At 39.0% G+C, this 11,016-nt stretch overlaps 1 long non-coding RNA gene across 5 annotated transcripts in view; it reads left to right on the top strand.

The window, feature by feature from the left end:
* The first annotated feature begins 336 nt into the window (after nucleotides 1-336).
* LOC112467682 overlaps nucleotides 337-11,016 on the top strand; it is a 34,882-nt gene continuing 24,202 nt past the window's right edge. The window contains exons 1-3 of one of the 5 annotated variants that reach the window (XR_003042298.1): nucleotides 337-423; nucleotides 1,904-4,056; nucleotides 5,164-5,316. This is a non-coding gene — a long non-coding RNA (uncharacterized LOC112467682). Of the gene's footprint in view, nucleotides 658-1,878; nucleotides 4,057-5,163; nucleotides 5,317-11,016 lie in introns of all 5 variants that reach the window. The other 4 variants (XR_003042297.1, XR_003042295.1, XR_003042294.1 and 1 more) reach the window with 4 other exon arrangements.

Genomic DNA, 11,016 nt, shown 5'->3' with positions numbered 1-11,016 from the left:
AACTTTTCAATTCGGATCCACCCGAATCTTTTTTTCCAATCTCGTTTTCGCTTTCTCCCAATCTTTCTGTTGACTTTTTTTTTCTTTCCTCCATCTCTAATACAGCCGGAGGAATATCTCTATCCGAGATCCGAGTCACATCAAGGATCCATGACATATAGATGCTGCGCGCAGCAGCAACAACTGAGGTCGACTCCTCTCGGCGAAGGTTTTCACCCCACTTTCGGGCCAGATACAATCCCCACCTGGGCTCTCGTTGCGCACCCACCCCACCTCCGGGTTCTCCAACAACACCTGTCGTTACGACGGCGAACGACTGGCTTTCCGCCAGTCTGACGTATATACGGTTGTCGCAGGTTCTCCCGAGATTCTTGTCGCGTGCAGCGGACTCCTGTCGTCCGCCCGTCGTTCTCTTTTCTCAGCGTAATAGCGATTTACGATTTACTTGTCGCGCTACGCACCGACCGTGCGCGCGCGCGACCGAGGTTGTCGCACTTGTCGCTCGCGAGCGCTCGTCTTGTTCCCGCGTTTAGTTGTCTCGTTTTCGTTTGTCGTCGCGTGTCGGAAAACTGTGCTCACGACCAGAAGTCAATTGCGTAATCGCACGGGATCTTCAACTCGGGGGATGCTCGGCAGTGATAGCGAGGAGAGATAATGGTTCGTTGTGTGTGGAAGAATTCGGGGATAATTTAGAGATTCGCGATGAAATTCTCCTCCCGAATCAATGCTGATTTCGACGTGGCTCTTGAATTTCGAGGAGGATTTACGAGATTCGAGATCGATCGACTGGCGTGTTTAATGTAGAAATTCGATTGTCAGACGTGATAATTAAGTCGAAAGATTGTTGGTGATCATTGCGTGATCTTTCTTGACGGATTTCTTTTGTTATATCTTACTGCCAGTTGTTAACGATAAATCAAATTCATATCTACGCAAACTTGATAAATTTCCGTTAAAATGGTTTCATTACTTGCGCAACGTTTTGTGCACTGCGAAGGATCTAATTGTCCTCAAGAATTTTTATCCTTGCTTTTGAACATTTTGATAAGTTTAATTACTAACAATTATGTATATTAATAGCTATTTTAATTATTAATCATATTAAGAGCAATTCTGTTGCAAGTTATATTATGTATTATTAATAATTGCCGCGGAAGATTTAGAAAGCATTTGATTCTCGCAGATCGGAAATCCGATTCACGTCGCATCGCGGGAAGATGCGCATTGTATTCTTCGCGGAATCACGTGGCGCATGCATTGCCGTGCCACTTCAGGACCAGTCATACCTGTAATTCCACACGTCCACCACGTGGTCGATCGCAATCTCGTAAACACACTTACCGCATCGGCGATCTAGGAGGGTATCATCTCTAAGCGATCGATCGGTTTCCGAAAGTCGCGTTTAAAGGTCTCGTCCCGAGACCGAAACCAGTATATAGCCAATGTAGCCTCAACGAATTTAATCCACGGCCATAAATATGCGCGAATACGGTCCTCGCGCCGATCGTCGGGATCCATCCGAATAAATCCAGAGATCGTTTTTCGCGCGGACCTACAGCGGCGAAATCTGAGTTCATCGAAATTACATATCGCTCTTCTAATATCTGACTCGTCTTTTTATATACCTGTTCTTCTATTTATAGAAAAACATTTATCGAATATAATCCTACACGATCGAAGGATAGGAGTAGAAAATTAAAAAAAAATGTTAGAATGCGATAATAAATCATTGCAAAATTAGGATCAGTAATGAGTTAGATTTAAATGAAAAGTTTGGCTCTCGATTATATATATTCAAAATTATGCACTATAGCTATTGATTTATAATATTTTAATATCTTAAGAAAGATAAATCGCATCGATAAATTGTCATAATAGCAAAATATCCGTACGCGTTGAATAGAAGCAGGCTGTTTTCTTCCACACATCGTGCAACAAAGGATAATAAGGAAACGATAATCTATTAGCGGAACGATTTGTCATATACGAGGATCGGTGTGTGAAGAATATTAATTGCATCGACGATTATTCGCCATTGATTCGACGCGAAAGAAGATGGACTGCAACGTGGAAAAATTCTGAGAGACAAATATAGAAACATCAGATTAGAATATCAATGAGACACAATATATTTTTCGACTCGCTTCTGAAACGGAAAAGCGATAATCGAGGAAACTTTGTAGATATTCCAACAAATAGCTCTTCGTGAACGAATCTTTTCAAAGAGGTATAAAAAGGCAGCTTCTAAAAAATATATCCCCAGAAAAAAGGTTACCCGAAAGAGAAACATCTACCTGAAGCACATTCAAAGGGATATATTTTCAGCTGGATTATTCCGTAAAAGGAAACACATGTCGGAGAAAAATTCTTTCAAAGATTATACTCGTTGAAGAGAAATTTTCTGAGGAATATTTTTCATGAATGCGTATTCGGCCCTCAATGAAAAATATAATGCTTAGAAAGAAATGCTATTAATGAGAAACATTAAAAGATGTTTGTTCGTGAGAAGATTCGCGACGATTTCGAGGAATTTTTCCGGAGACGTTTTAGAACTTCGAAGACACTGTCAAGGAACAGTCGGTGACGCGTTTATATCAAAGAAGAAGACATACTTCCTCTCTCTTTCGTGGGCAACAATCGCTTATCCTCCTTGATTCTTTTGAAGAGACGTTTCTGCAGAAAGAAAGATCATAGAGCATTCAGCTTCCTTCTTCTTTCCTTCTCAAGCCTCGCGATTGATTGTTATTTTCAGAGCCTACCGTTTTCCACTTTCCGGGTTCGGTGAAGATCGATATCTCTTCGTCATAGCAGGTAGACAAGAATGGTACTTGAGGTGGTGCGCGTGCAAGCGCCGCGGGGCGTCGCGACGCTGGGTCGGCGAATTAAGCTCCGCAACTTCGGCTTTACGTAATGTCAATCTGCCGCTATTGCTGCTGCTGCTACCGACACCGTCGGGTGGGACTCGTCAAGGTTATGGGCCGCGGAAAACGCGCTGCAGACCTGTAACAAGACGCCGCCGCCAAAGCCGCCCGTTGATTCTACTAATCTAGTGAGAAGCAAAGCGTTCCACCAGTCAAGCTGAACGAGCGGAAGCTTTTGAAGGGGACTAAGCAAGTGGAGAGACCGCGGTAATCCGGTAAATCGATTTAACGGGATTTCACGGATCGAGGAAAAGGTGTAGAAATAGGAGAAGAAAAAGGAAGAAAACTTGAAAGATCAAAGAAATTGTGGAAAATTTGACGAGAAACTGAGAAACAGACATAAAGACGAGGAAAACTTGAAAAGTTGAGCGAAACATTAAACAATTTGAAGATTATAACGGAGACCTGCGTATTAAGAAAAAAAAAATTGTGTAATATTCGTCATTCAAAGTAAAGTTAAAAAAGTTAAAGAAAGATTTCAAAACTAGCTAAAGTGAAGAAGTTAACGTTCGGTGAAAAGGTATATGCTGATCAGTTTAAGTGAATCGCATTGGTTAAATAACTTGTACAAAAGCGACACAGGTAGCTAGTTTTAGAAGAAGAGGCTACAAAGGCTAAAGGAAAGTTACAGGAGAAGCAGAACAAATATCAGACAGTTACCTTAGGAAGCTCTGAGAGGTAGGACGGAAACTTAAGGAAACGTCCGCGGAAGCCTGAGGAGGAAAGCCAAGAAAGATACCATCGGGCGTTCTCAAAGAAAACACCATCGGCTTCAAGGCGACACTTGAGCCTTACTCGTGAAGGACGTTGCAAGTGTCTTTTCCTGTCGAGATATCATCAGACACGTCTCACATCGTCTTCCTGGATCAGCGATCGCGTCTGAACGGCCTTCGCAGAAACGCTACGGGAATTCGCGAGAACGCGCGTTACTGAAGTTTCGGACGGCCGCGCGCGTGACGTATGTACGTTCTCGTTCGCGTGTTTGTTGGTGTTGTTGTTAATGAAAGTGTCCGGCCCGTTCACGCAGACTCGCCGCGGCTCTCGGCCCGCGCGGACGCGCATTACCGATTCTCGCGCATCGAGTGTCCTCCACCGAGCTTGAAGTAGGCACTTTCGGATTCTTAGATCGTCGCAGGTTGGTTATTGATCATGTCGAACGACCCCGGACTTTTCGATTAGACGAGTTTTATTCCCGCGCCTTGGTCAATTTGGATTACATTTCGATTCTGTTAAACAGAAATCAAATACCCTGAATACGACTTCTTATTTTGATTTAACGGGATAACTATGAAATGCACTTCTGAATGAAAATATCAGAAGAAATCATTATTTCTTACCAATTTTAACATTACAGTGAATTTCCTGTGATTTAATTGTGGTACACGATCGATGATGAGTAAATCTAAATGAAACGAAAGTGCAAAATAAAATTTTCTCGTCTAAGGCTTTATTTTTGAAAAAATATCGATTTTGTAAATTGAGGAGGTAAAAATATCTTTGTATCCTTTTAAATGCACATTTTAATATACTGCGAAATGTAAAAAGATGCAAAAAATCATTTCTACTAACTTAATTTTCGAAATTTGAGATAAATTCCAGTATAAATACGATGTATAAGATCATAAAGAATATCTAAAAAATATACAAATATTATATTAAACCTTAAAATTTTTTAAGTTATCTTAAAAACAAAAGCGCGAGAAAAAATTTTATTTTATATTTTTGACTTATTTTTGCGTGCGACGTCCCAATCGCAACGTCAATTACGTAACTCTCTATTATATAATTTATCCATGCAGACGAACTTATTTACATTATACATTGAAGTTAAGGAGTTTGTTATTGAGAGAAATTAAGATGATAGAATTAAATACAAAATAGGAAAAAGATTTTCCGCAATCATGTTTCTTTATATACGTCTCGAATGTGTCTCTAATGTCCATTTCTGTCAATGTAGATTAACTTTAATCTCGGGTTAACTTACTTTTGATCTTTTTCCAGTTTTAAGAATTAGAAGAAGATAAAAAGTAAGTCAAACCGAGATTAAAGTTAAACTGCATTGACAGAAATGGATAAAACTGAATTATATTAAAACGGGGAACCACCGGCGTTTTTTAATAATTCGAGAGATATCGAATATCGTTATTCGGAAAGTTACAATAACATTATTAATGCATTCTGAGGAAGATCGGTGATACTCAAGTCTCATGTGTTTAACATATGACTTATTGTCTGCCAACAGATTGGAAGAAGACATCGAATGCCCGGCCTTGTGACGCTCCGTAGGACTCGAGACTTTTGGACGCGGACAGGACAATGAGCGTCAGAATCGTTGTGAGCGTCACCGAGCTCACAAACATGGACGCCAAGGATCGTTACGTCGTCGAGGGCATCGGTGAGTCTCCTATTTAAATTTTCCATCGAACAATATCGTGTCGCATTAAAATTAAGGAAAAAAAATTAAGAGCAGGAAAAGAGAGAAAATTATAATAGAACAGTGTTGACAACTGCGTTTTGAAGAAACCACGTCGAACTCTGTTCATCGCAATGACTCCTACTTTCCTAACGTTTCCGAGTCTCGTTATGGTATCCGTATCATTTTTCTATTTTGATCTGCTGTCTAGATATTTTATCACGCAAGCAAGTTATTGTTTAATCAAACTGAATAACCGATACTCATTCTATATTTTTGAGTGAGACACACCGTACGATGGTCTAAAATCTGAAAAAAAAACTAGCTAAAAACTAAATATTTAATTTTAATTTAAATTTTTTTATTCTAATTTTTGAACAGAATTTTCGCACTTTGAACAATAAAACAGTGTGCGACGGACGCGTCACAAATGTCTGCGACCTGTTTTTACTGAATGAATTCTATACACATTGAAAACTGGTGCTCTCCGCTGAGACCTCCTAATAGGAATATCTAATTTTCTTTTTATTCTTCACACATCGTAAATTATGATATAAAACAAGAAAGAATGCGTCACACCGCGTCACGCATTTTATATCGACAATCTAATTTATGTAAAGTCACGAAACTTGTACTGCATAAAGAACATAATTATAAATTACAAGAAAAAAAATTTGCATTTTTTACGATGTTATATCTCGTAGATCAAAATATCGTCATGCGAAAGAATTAAAAATCTGTATTATATTAATATAGAGTCAGCAAATGCGATATCACACTTATAAAACACGCGCGTTAAATTGTTCAACCTTAAACAGATATTTGCTAAATTATCAATAAATATTAAAATAATCAAACAGAGTAACTGTTACATCTCGTAATGGATATTTGTATTTGCATATCTTATAATGCTATCTTATAATGCTAACTTGAAAATAAAAATTTGAAAGCTTAATGTCTGGCGAGCTTTTTCAGATCTTAGACCACTGTACGTCGATGATTCGCACGTTCGATCCCCCCTCCCCCTCCCTTGCTCATCGAGATTTGTTCGGATAAGAGGCGATTGTTACGTAAACAATGTTATGCGCCGCAAAAGCTACGCAGCACAAATAGTGAATATAAGGATAAATCGGGTTTATAATATAACGACCGTTCTCATTCTGACGTTCAGGTAGAGAGTGTGACTCGCGCAATTTTCTTTTGCTCGCGATAGCAAAAATCAATATGTATTGAAAAATATATATTATATTATATTTTTTTAATATATATCTTACGTACACATATATGTATAATATTTAAATATCAATCCTATTAATTAAAAATACTGGTCTGGTCGCAATCTCAAAATTGGCCTCCTCCGGAGGAAACAAAAAACTGCCAATTACTTGGCTTTTGCGGTTTATTGCGCGAAATAGATAAGCGAAGTCACGAAACTCTTTGTGCAGGTTCCTGGAAAAACGCGCATTGTTTTTCAAAGTTACGAGAGACCGCACAAGAGAGTCTCGCCTCTGAATGCTCGATCGCGCTCGCCAAAAGCGACATGTGTCGCGTTACGCTAATAATACGCTCGCTAAGTATCATTGGTCGGCTCGCTCGCGCGTTTGCACGCAAATTACGCGAATTTGCGCGCGATTCACGACCGCTAACATCGCCGTCAAATAAACATCCGCACGTCATTTACGGGACTCATTTGCGCGCTGCAGATGAGGCCTGCAAATGGACCGCGCGCACGAGATCTGACTCCCGCCCGTCATGTGACTCGCTTGAGATCTATTTTCGATACTCCGGACTTTTGTCCGAGACTTCTGATTAGCAATCGAAAAGAACGGCGTCTCTGCTTGCTTTGCATATTTTTGAATCAATCGTTTCGGCAGCAACGTTCGCGGCGTTCCAAAAAAAGAATTAGTAATTTTCCAAAAATTCCTTCTACTTTTAAGAGCGGCGTCCGTTCTTCGGGAACATTTTATTCTGTTTTAAATTCCGTATTAAAACAGAAAGTACCATTTTCATCGGAAACATCAAGACCAATGAATAAATAATACCTGATAAATTTTAATAAGCGTAACATTATCTTCTAAGTCATAAATAATTAATAATTTCTTCCAAGTTCTCTCTATATATCCCGAGGCGCGTTTTGTCCGATCTAGATATCGGGTATATTATTCGATCTGCTGAGTAGATAGTATTGCTCGGCGTGATTAATAGATTTTATCTGCGTAAAAAAACCGGTATAATTACGCCAACGTTACTTTATATAATCTACTACCGACTATTTGCGACCGTCCGCGCATCGAGAATTTGCAATAATTTCCGCGCGCGCGAATTTATTGCCCGTTACAATATCCCACGTCACCACGATTCCGTACTTGGAAGCTATTAAAAGATCCGTGACTATTAAAATAGAAATTTAATTAAAATTCAAATTTTATGAATACAAATTTCTGGAGGTGTGTTTGTCATTTTAGCGGGCTCGGAATTGTGCGTTTCGAAAGAATTTAATTTGCGTTGAAATTTCACAAAAAATTTTTTATTGCTTCTCATCTTCGGGAGTTTAGAATCGTACGTCTCGTAATTACGAGCTTGTGTCTCTGTTGTCGTAAACTGCCCACAAGGATACTCGTACTTCGTTTTCTGACGGAAGTGTGGCTTACACACACAAAACTTTGTTATGTGATTGATTCAATTAACATTCGAGCGTCACATTTACCGACGAAAGATGAAATCTCTATACGGTGGATCGTGTTCGCGTGACGTGGCGTCTTCACGTGACATGGCAAAACGTAAAATTTCGTAATCTAATCTAACACAGTTGGACTGTAAGGAACAAAAGAGAAGACGTGAGGAAAAGGGGAGGTAGTGATAAGCGAACAATTACATTATCGGTGCGTGATAATAGACAGAGGCCAATTAGCTTTATGACGTTCGTTTATTCCAACTGCGCTTTCGCTGTCACGCATTCCTTATCGCGAATCTTCGCTAGGATGCAAAAATAACTCATCCTTGACATTGAAACACGTTAAGACATCCCGCAAATTTGTTCGTACAAGAAGTTGTTTCGAATTCGAAGTGTGACTTACGAAGAAACAAAGCATAGCAGAAGTTTCCACAAATTCTGAAGATATATTTTCAATTTTCAAGACTCCAAAAATCACAAAACTCAGAAATTTCAAGGGTTATCTTTATTCAAATATCTATTTACAACTTTGAAGCTTGATATGTAAAAATCGACTCGAATCAACTTCGGATGATAAAAAGAAATATTATGTTTTATAAACTTTTTGTATTTGTTGCACGAAGAAACTTTAATAATGATTAAATTATTATATTCGTAGGAAATTATTATTAAATTATCATATTATTATATTCGTAGAATCATAGGAAAATATTATTTAAACGTAATATTCTTAATTCCCAGTTTCATGACTTGACGTTTCTTGATGATTACATTGAATCGATTCTGCCCCAAGGTAGAACGGGCAAACTTTTTATGTCTCGGATTTAAAGACGCACGAGTTTCGGGTACCTATAGTTGAATCCGTCATTTGTGCCCGGAGAATTCGGTAATCGGAAGCGGAACGCCTTCGTCGTCGCGGCTAATGAAACTCGCCGCGGTTCTTGGCGGCAACCGCGGCTCCAAGTTCAAGGTCGTTATGCTCCGCGGCACGTTCCGCGACTTCCAGCGGATGGTATCGGTGCCGTTTCCTACCTCGAGCCTCGGCCGTTACCTACCTGGCGGAGGAGGTAACAGCATCGCCACGTGCCGAGGCGTCACGTGCGCGTCCTCGTGGCGCGGTAAATAAATCAAATCCCGTGCGTTTCTCATTCACTTTAGACGCGCAAACACGTCCCAGTCTCGTTAAGCATGCGAATTCCTAATTGAATCTGGAAACTGCACATTGCTGAGATTCTCTCGCGATCTTCGCGGAAAAAAAAAAAAATTATCGTCGCCAGATTCTCATCTTTCGATGATAGGAAATTACGCGATATTACGAAGAAGCTGCGGAGAGGAATTGTCATTACGTCACAATGCGGTGTTAAGAAATCAAATCCGGTTACTTTTTGTTTTTGCCGCAGCTACTTGAAGTTATCTCCTCGCACATGAGAATATTTCTATTTCATTTCCTGTCGCAAATAGATTCTTGGTACGTTCGATATTTCTAAGCGCTATAAAAATTGCTGTTTGGCGGACAAAAGGAAATAAGTAAACGCTGTTTTATCTTATCACGAAATGTTAAAAAGACGCACGATACTTACGTAACGCGAACTTGTTTCTTTTTTTCTTTTTGCAAAGTAAATTATCATACGATATGAATGCCGGCAGCTCTGCAGACGTTATAAAAATTGAACACAGGTTGTTTTTTTGACCAAACTGACATTTATTCTTACGTTAACTCTGAGTTAACGTAAGAATAAATGTCAGTTTGGTCAAAAAAACAACCTGTGTTCAATTTAACTCTGAGTTAACGTAAGAATAAATGTCAGTTTGATCAAAAAAACAACCTGTGTTAATTTTTCACTGACAAAACAAAGAATTTTGGAAAATAAAAATTGAAGTATTGCTAATTCTTTTACCCAAACGCATAAGGAGTACCAGTTATAGATTTTTTCGAGGTTTTTTCGAAGTATGCAAATTGAATTTCTTCATCCTGCCCACAATCAATAATGGTGTCCCATTGAACAAGAATTCCCGGAGCATTTCGTATTCTCACAACTTGTTATCCTAAGAATTCATTTAAGTGCGGTAAATAGATAAAGAAAAGGTATGTTTATTCTCGATAAACCTAAGTATTGATCATCCTGTTCTCCGAACTTTTTAACACAAAAGAAATTACGATGCGCATATCTCACAAGCAGATCTGCTCCGAAGCGCTGTCGGGAGATTAATTAATGGCCAGGTTGTCGGACACACACCGGTTAGTGGACAATGTTGTAGTGAACGATCTTCTTAAGATGCGGCAGCAGGAAGTCACTGGAATAATGGTTATAATGGAAATGATAACAACTGACTCACTTATTTATGCTTAACAATGCCCGTAGTCGTCGGCGATTACGCAAGGCGGACCTTTAGCATTTCGCTCATTAACGGAAATATGATTCGCCGAATAATTCGCCGTGACGTCATGTCGCGATCATGAGTCTCGAGAGCAACGAACCGCTCCATCTACGCGTCATCTCTAGTCTCAAAGTCCAGAGACTCGGTGATCCCGGAGATGTGACTTCGAGACTTATCCTTTGGAGTTTTATTCAGGATGATTTAAGGATGTTTTTTTTTACCGCTCCTATCTGGACTTTGAACGTTGTAATCTGCGAAATTATCTGAACGATGATTCTCGAAAATTACATGTGGCCTATTTGGCATTTAGACGTCAATGCTAAAAGTACTGATGTCCTGATATTTATAAAATTAATCATGTGAAATAATGTAACAATGAATCATTATAATACAATGTGCTAAGTAGTACATCAATTAAAATGATAATTATCAACTGACGTAATATTAAAGGAATAACTTGATATCGGAATTCTCTCACGAAGGTGGATTTGTACGTGCGCGCGTGCACCGAACACAAAATAAGAAATTCTTTATCATCTATTAATTTAACTGTGCCTTTAATTTATACTAAAGAACACAACAAAAATATCTGATGTTAAATCTAAATTTTAAGACTAAAATATATTTTA

Source organism: Temnothorax curvispinosus, unplaced genomic scaffold (assembly GCF_003070985.1).
Source record: "Temnothorax curvispinosus isolate PA1 unplaced genomic scaffold, ASM307098v1 QBEX01017759.1, whole genome shotgun sequence".
Taxonomy (NCBI): domain Eukaryota; kingdom Metazoa; phylum Arthropoda; class Insecta; order Hymenoptera; family Formicidae; genus Temnothorax; species Temnothorax curvispinosus.
This window is presented reverse-complemented; position numbering and strand designations above follow the sequence as displayed.